The 8,956-nt window shown below is 36.1% G+C and overlaps 1 long non-coding RNA gene across 1 annotated transcript in view; it reads left to right on the plus strand.

Moving 5' to 3' along the window:
* Window positions 1–164: 164 nt before the first annotated feature.
* LOC128248310 (uncharacterized) overlaps window positions 165–8,956 on the plus strand; it is a 44,909-nt gene continuing 36,117 nt past the window's right edge. The window contains exon 1 of the long non-coding RNA XR_008264543.1: window positions 165–301. This is a non-coding gene — a long non-coding RNA (uncharacterized LOC128248310). The remainder of the gene's footprint in view (window positions 302–8,956) is intronic.

Consider the following 8,956-nt stretch of genomic DNA (forward strand, 5'->3'; position numbering starts at 1 on the left):
ATATATATATATATATATATATATATATATATATACACATATGTACATGTATACATATATGTAAAACAGAGATAAACCTCTATGTCAATATGTTACTGGTCATTGAGTGCTTTTTCAGATTGTTTTTGTTATTGTGTTGAAATATTTGACACATTGCAGAAAACTCCCAATGCTGTCATTGTGGTTTATTATATTAATCAAAAGAGGAGTTTTTTGTCGCTAAATAGCAATGTGTTTTTTAACAGAGTATTTTTCTGATATGGCAGTAAATGCATAAAGAAATGCAAATAAATTGAACACGGTATGTATTAATAGCTTTTTGTTTCTTGTTGTTTAAAGTGGATTTCTTGAATTGAATATATACTTGTTACAAATGTATTGTTATTGTTGTTATGTAACACTACAAAGAAATAAATATGCAGTGTAAAATGAAGAACTAATTCCTTTTGTGGTTTTTCTTTTTTGTCAATTAGATTCTTTGTGAAAGGACAAAATATAAACATATCGGAAATAAGACCTACCAACTTCCTTCTAAAATATCTAAAACATACGTGGATCAATAAATATTTATTTATTTTTATTAAATGGAAATATGAATGGTTATTTATTGTTGTTTCTTAAGCATTATTCCTCCCTATAGAAATTCACACATAGACTAAGTGCAATCAAAGCGAACCTCTCAAGGTTATATTGATGGAAATATAATTAAATGACTTCTCAATTGATAAAGAACAACCACACTAAAATTCTTAAGTTTGTACATTATTCAAATAATTAGAATATAAATTAGGTGTTCAGCAGAGATTTTCTTTGCAAACAGAAGAGATATACAATTGATTTTAGTTAAGTTACGCTTATAACAACGAAATATTTGACACCACCTAACATGTATTGATGTATATTAAATATCAAGCTTTTCTGATTACTAGATAATATTCTAATAATATAACACTTATTTCCTGTTCATTTGGTGATATATTTTATTGGTGCACAGTTTTAAACATCAAACATACACTAATCATACAATGGCAAATCAATACATTTCTTTATAATTAGAGCCTCACCAACCCAAATCTTTCAGATATTTGAACATAAGACTACATTGTAGCAGTTGCTTCCCCCTTGTGTACCAATCTCCATAAATTACAGTCCAACCTTGACCTTCCCACTGCAAAACATATGCTATTCTATTCTTCTCTGTGATACAAATCTCTCGACTTCTGTCAATAACCTACAATGATGTCCAGTCTATATTTTATATTTTACTTTCCTTAAGAAGTGCCTTGTGGAGGCACATGGCCTAGTGATTAGAGCAGCAGACTCGTGGTCGAGGGATTGTGGGTTCGAATCTCAGACCAGGTGATGCGTGTGTTTATGAGTGAAACGCCAAAGCTCTCTGTGGCTCCGGCAGAAGGTAATGGCAAACTTCTGCTGACTCTTTTGCCACAACTTACTCTCACTCTTTCCTCCTGCATCTTGCAGCTCATCTGTGATGGACCGATGTCCCATCCAGTGAGGGAACCTATACGCCAATGAAACCAGGAAACGAGCCCTTATGAGCCAGGCATGGCTTGAGAAGGAACAAACAACAACAAGAAGTACCTTATCATTTATCTTTTACTTGTTTCAATCATAGGATTCTGGTCGTGCTGGGGCACTGCCTCAAAGGGCTAAGCAAATTGGCCCCAGGACTTGCCAGTACCGCCTGACTGGCCCTCGTGCCAGTGGCACGTAAAAGCACCCACTACACTCTCGGAGTGGTTGGCGTTAGGAAGGGCATCCAGCTGTAGAAACTCTGCCAGATCAGATTGGAGCCTGGTGCAGCCATCTGGTTCGCCAGTCCTCAGTCAAATCGTCCAACCCATGCCAGCATGGAAAGCGGACATTAAACGACGATGATGATGATGATTACTAAGCTCCTAGATATAGTTTAATATGACACATTAGTTCTTGGGTGCCCTTATCAGAACCTGAATGTTAGCAGCAGAGTGGATCCTGTTAAAGGTATCCAAAAACCAGATTAAGGAATTAAAGAAAGTCCCTGAAAAAATATCATGGCGTGTCCTTGGTCATCTGACTAAACTATCAAAAAAGCTACCTTGATTCTATCAGTTCTGGTATTTCTCAGATCTGGTTCTTGCTTGGCTTCACACTTCCCGATTTCTTTCTGCATATTAACAAGTCTCTCACTGTCATAACCTAACAACAAACTTCCTCTGTATATCTGACATTATCTTTCTGTCATTATTAATATCCTTTCAACATGTAAGCAAGACATCTTATACACTCATGTACTATTTCTATCAACAGGTAAGTTGAAAACAGTTTCCAGTGAAGATATGAAAACCTTATCTTTTTTAATAACACAAAAATACACTCAGCTACACAATAGAACTCCACAGTTTTACGCTACAAACTTTACATCGTTTATTCCTCCCAATCTCTGATGTTCTTTCATAGTAACAAGTTATTTATAATGTATCTAGAACTGCATTCCAAATGCTAGGTTTCCCCTTCAGAGACAGAAACTACAAAAGATTTAAGCAGTTACTGAACCTAATCAAAGCACAGCTGCATCCCACATTAACAGAACTGCTTACATGTCAGGGACACCGATACTCTTAAACACATGCAAAATACAAACAGTCTGACCTTCACTCGCTAGAAGCTATGACTGCCAGTCTTCCTTCTCTTTCTCTTTTATCATTGTCTGAGACAAGCTAATAAAATTAAACTGTTGGTGCTGCTCAGTGACCTTAGACTAACTAATAAAAATGTCAGTCTACAGATCTCAACTCATATATATGCATGTGTATGTGTGAGTGTGTGTATGTGTGTGTTTGTGTGTGAGTGTGGGTGTGTGTATGTGATTGTATGCATGCGTGTGATTGTGTGTGTATGTGTGTGTGTGTGCATGTGTGTGCTTGTCGTGTAGAAGTTAACTGACTATAATGTCAATATACATTAAATTCATTTTGCTAGAATATTTTTTGGAGAATTTGGTATTATTGACTTCATCTATCGGATTACTATTTTCTATGAAAGATTTTGATAAGTTAAATTCACTGTCTGTCATCATGTGACCATTCTAACATGATATTTATCTGTACAATATTTACATATATACAAACATGTCAGAAGTAAATAGACACCCCATAAAACATTGTTTTGTGTTTATTATAGCTTATAAAGGTTTATATTTTTTATTAATTGACATTTTGATGTTTCAGGTTCTATATGTGACTGTTTACTCATGTCACATACAATAGAAGCCTTGGAACTGTCTGAATTTCAAAGAGGCCATATTGTGGATCAATCTGAAGGTGGACATAGTCAGTGTAAAATTGCAGAAAACCTTGGGATCCCACTTTCTACAGTTAACAAAGTGATTGTGCAATTCACCAGAGAGGGGATAGAGTCCACATCACCTTGCTCAGTTTGACCAGGGCTCTCTGACAAGACCCTTCTCTTTGTTAAGAGAAGTGTGGAGGACAATCCTCGTTGCAAGGCATCTGACATAGCAGAGTACGTTGATGTCAGTCCCAGAACACTTGTCAGGTATCTGCATTAATTTGGGTCACTATGACAGAGCAGCAAGAAGGAAGCCACTTCTTTGACCAGCCAATGTCAAGTGGAGAAAAGACTGGGGCCAGTGAGATGGTGGAGAGGCCACTAACATTTTGGGACACTGTCACATTCTCCAATGAGTCCAGATTTGCTGTATTTTCTGACAGCGATCAAGTGTGGGTCTGGAGACTCTGTGATCAAGAATTTGACATGAAAAGATTGCAACCAACAATGAAACATGGCAGCTATTCTGTGATGGTCTGGAGAGCAATTTGGAGCAATAGTCAGAGCTGGTGGAGTGTGAGGGAAACATAAATTCAGATAAATGTGTGACCATATTGTAGAAAGGACTCCTTCCAATCTTCTCCAGTGGTGAAATGATTAAAGAAGATTCTTTATTTATGGAAGATGGGGCTCTTTGTCACATGGCTAAAATGACCCAAGATTTGTTGGATGAGAATGGCATTAAAAAGCTTCCATGGCCAAGCCAGTCTCCAGATATGGACCCTACTGAATAGCTCTGGGGCATAATGGACAGGACACTTCATAAAAAGAACAAGAAAGCATCTTCAAAGCTAGATCTTTTAAGATTACTGTATGAAACTTGGCAATAAATTTCCCAAGAGAATATTCATCATCTGATCAGTAACAAGGATTCTTGCATTGTAAAATGCAAAGGGCATGTCTATTAAATATCAATATCAAATATTCACATTATAACAATTAATAAATAATTTAAATGTATAATTTTAGATTTAAATAAATTGTAACGATTATAAGGGTGTCTATATATATATATATATATATATATATATATATATATATATATATGCATACATATATATATTTAACATGTCTTTCATGCTATCATGGGTTAGATAGTATGATAGCAGTTGGCTAGCCATATGTCTGTACTAAGCTTCGATGACTGCTTTCGCATAGTTCATATAGCTGTGTGTGTGCATGTATTCTTTCTTTCTTTTACTTGTTTCAGTCATTTGACTGAGGCCATGCTGGAGCACCGCCATAAAGGATTTTCGTCGAAGAAATCGAACCCAGGACTTATTCTTTGTAAGCCTAGTACTTATTCTATCGGTCTATTTAGCCAAACAGCTAAGTTACAGTTACGTAAACACTCTAGCATCGGTTGTCAAGTGATGATGGTGGGTAGAAAAAGAGACACACATAAATAGATATATATATATATATATATATATACATATATATATATATATGCAACAGGATTCTTTCAGTTTCCATCTACCAAATCCACTAGCAATACTTTGGTCGGCCCACAGCTATAGTGGAAGTCACTTGCTCAAGGTGCAATGAAGTGGGACTGAACCTAAAACTAAGTGATTGCAAAGCAAGTTTCTTAACCACAAAGCCACGTCTGCACCTAGAATTTGAATAAAAATTCAATCTGTTCTCAATAAAGTACATTGTTTCAGACACAAGAGAGTACAAAACCTTGAAATAAGAGAAAATTCTTCATCCAGATATAAGCTTATTTAGTTTTAAAATCCTCATGACATCATTATTTTTGGAAAGAATTGGGAAGTTCTTTTCTATATAGGTGCAGGGATGGTTGTGTGGGAAGAAGCTTTCTTCCCAATGAAATGGTCCTGAGTTCAGTCCCTCTGCAAGGCACCTTAGGCAAGTGTCTTCTATTATAGCCATGGACTGACCAAAGTCCTGTGAGTCGGTCTAGTTGACAGAAACTGAAAGAAAACTGATGTGTGTATGTATTTATCATCATTATCATCATTTAACGTTTGTTGTCCATGCTGGTATGGGTTGGTGGTTTGACCAGGGCTGGCAAGTTGAAAGGCTGCACCAGACTCCAGTCTGATTTGGCATGGTTACTATGGCTGGATGCCCTTCCTAACGCCATATATATATATATATATATATACACACACACAAACATACATACATACATGTGTGTGTGTGCATGTGTGTATGTGTCTCAGTCTTAGGTTGTTTACACCCCTGTAACTTATCAGTTTATCAAAAGGGAGCTGATATAATAATTACCACCTTAAAAAAAAAAAAGCAAGTACCAGGGTTGATTCATTTGACTAGAAATTCTTCAGGGTGGTGCCCCAGCATGGCCACAGTCTAATAACTGAAACAAGTAAACAAGCTGAACAAAGATATGTTCTACCGTTTATGAAGAGAATGTCATCCTTAACACAATCCATTGCATTATTGTTGTCACATTTAAAAAAAAAAATCCCTTTACCATTATTTCATTTTCCATGCATTTGTCATCCATCTGTACACCTGAAGATATGTTGCTGTTTTCTTTTGCAAAAGCTTTTGCATTTCAAAAAGTGATAACACCCTGATGTATGACATCTAAAATCTTTCAAATTATTATAACCTGCAATCTTCTTTGCTTTAAAAACGATCAGACTCATAGAAACAAAAGCTCCTTGCTTTCTTTGATCTGCAACCCAATCATAAAACTAATTTTCAAGATCCTGCAATTTTGCTTTTCTTCCTTCAGAAATTACTTTTATCACCTTAAATCATTTTCAATTCTTCTTCATGATTGCGTCAAGAATGAATTATTTTCTCCATTAGTGGAGGCCAGAATACCCTTTTGCTGCTCATTTTCCTTGATCTTTTGCATTATTTATCACATTCAATTTGAACTTAGATGTGTATGACAGTTTTTTACTTTAGATACCATAAAGGGTGTCAAAAATCTGATGGAAAACAATGTAGTTAAGCCTAAAAGTCAATTCTTTTGTACCTCACTTAACAGCTGTAACTGTATCCATTTATTCTTTTATTCTTTTATGCTTCATCCCTAAGGTTGTGGCCATGCTGAAGCTTTGCTAACATCTTTTATCCATAATCCTTCCATTTTGTTTTTGTTGCTTATCTTGTTATGGTTTTACAAATTAGTAATGTTAATAGCAACAGTTTTTAGAATATATCAATATAAAATTAAATAAAAGTTTGATAAAGCTATAACATGCGATATTAATTAGAAGGGATGTTTCCTTGATGTTTCTTGACAATAACTTTCCTTAAATCTCAAGAATTTTTCTTAGGATTCTTGCAGAATACAGGATGGCACTTTTCTGCAGGTGACAATGTGAGTCTAAATTCCAATACCATGCAGTCTCTTAGGTAGCATTTTGGGTATTGTGCCAAGTGCACCAATTATCATAGAAACAATAGCCATCTTTGTCTTCCACAAACTCGTCAACTCTCTGGTGAGGTCCCAATATTTCTCTCGTATTAAAATTTCTTTGGCATTCTTTTCTACTCTAGGCACAGGCCTAAATTTTTTGGGGGAGGGGGGGCCAGTCGATTAGATCAACCCCGGTAGGCAACTGGTACTTAATTTATTGACCCCCAAAAGGATGAAAGGCAAAGTTGACCTTGACAGAATTTGAACTCAGAATGTAGCAGCAGACAAAATATCGCTAGGCATTTCACCTGTCAGTTCACCGCCTTGATAATAATAATAATAATAATAATAATAATAATAATAATAATAATAATAATAATAATACCGAATAGAGATTTGATTAAGCAAACTGAAATGGAAGGATACAAATATCTTGGTGTACTAGAGTGCAATGAGATAATGGAAAATGAAATGAAAGAGCAACTGAGGATGGAGTATTTCTGAAGACTGAGGTTGGTATTGCGTTCAAAACTGACTGGATGGAAAAAAATCCAAGCAGTTAATATGTGGGTGATAGCATTACTTCAGTATGGAGCAGGAATTATAAAATGGCAACAGAGAGAAATGAAGAAAATGGATACCAAAACTAGAAAAATTTAACAATACATGAAGCCTTCCATCTTAAGAGTGACACTGGTAGGCAGTACTTGTCCAGAAGAAAGGATGGGAGAGGTTTGATCAGTTGCCAGGACTGTATCGTAGCAGGGGAAAACATCCTAGGGTGGTATATAAAAGATGCTGTGGGCCACTGCTGAAACACATGAAGAAGGTTGGCATCATCAAAATTGAAAATTGTGTAACTCTAAAGAAAAATTTAAACAAGGAATGGACAAATAAAAAGAAAAAGCATGGAAGGAAAAAGAAATGTATGGTCAGTTTGCAAGAAATGCAAACGCCAAGACAGATACAGAGGACCGGTGGCTATGGATGAGGAGGAGTGATCTGGAGATAGAGACAGAAGCCCTCATATGCGCAGCTCAGGAACAAGCATTAAGGACCAATTAAATGAAGTGCAGAATAGACAACACCACTGATAGTGACAAATGCAGAATGTGTGTTGAGAGGGGTGAAACGGTATGGCACATCGTTAGCGAATGTCCAAAATTGGCACAACGCAAATACAAATGACACCATGCATGCATGTATGTATGTATGTATGTATGTATGTATGTATGTATGTATGTATGTATGTATGTATGAGTTTGTGCCTGCTTGTTTTGTCATTGCATGGTAGGTGTAAATGCTATACAAGTGGTATCACTCATTTTCTATCTTCTATGGAAACTTCTCTGGCCATGGGGAAGCTATTACACAGGTGAGGGTTGACAATAAGAAAGATATCCAGTTATAGAAAATCTGCCCCAATGAATTCTTGTTTCCCCTGTGCAAGCATGGAATTTGGTAAAGTGGATGTTAAAATGACAATGACAACAGCAATGAAGCTGATCAGGAGGATGATGGTGATGTGAATAACACTGATGATGGTGGTGGTGGTGATGATGATGATGAGAATAATGATGATGATGGTGGTGGTAATGATGGTGGTGATGGTGATGATGTGTTGCTGATGGTGTTGATGATGGTGATGGTGATGATGATTGTGATCATGATAAAAATGGTAGTGGTGGTGGTGGTGGTGGTGATGGTGTTGTTGTTGTTGGCAGTGGAGGTGGCGGTAGCAGTGGTGATAACGGTGGTAATGATGATGATGATGATGATGATGATGATGAACCGTTTTCACTTACATTGATAATGCTCATGGGAAAATCATGAATATCACACTTCCTCTTCAGTAGAATAACAGCCATGTTTATATTACACAACATCTATGTTTCCAATGGACAAATAAGAACTTACCCACAGTTAATGACAAAGATAATTAATACAGCTTTTAAAAATATTTGTTATAGTTTACATTACTTTATTGCTTTTAAAATACGTTGTTGAGTTAATTAATTATAATTGTAAACCTGCCTTAAGCCAATTATACATCACTGTGAAAATAAACTACTAGTCATTAACTTGAGAAATATTAAATAAGATTTCTATCTCTCCACTTACCTGTCTATCTGTCTATCTGTCTGTCAATCTGTCCATGCTGATCTATCTGTCTGTCTGTTTCTCTCTCTCTCTCTCTCTCTCTCTCTCTCTCTCTCTCTCTCTCTCTCTCTCTCTCTCTCT

This window comes from Octopus bimaculoides, chromosome 7 (assembly GCF_001194135.2).
Source record: "Octopus bimaculoides isolate UCB-OBI-ISO-001 chromosome 7, ASM119413v2, whole genome shotgun sequence".
Classification (NCBI taxonomy): domain Eukaryota; kingdom Metazoa; phylum Mollusca; class Cephalopoda; order Octopoda; family Octopodidae; genus Octopus; species Octopus bimaculoides.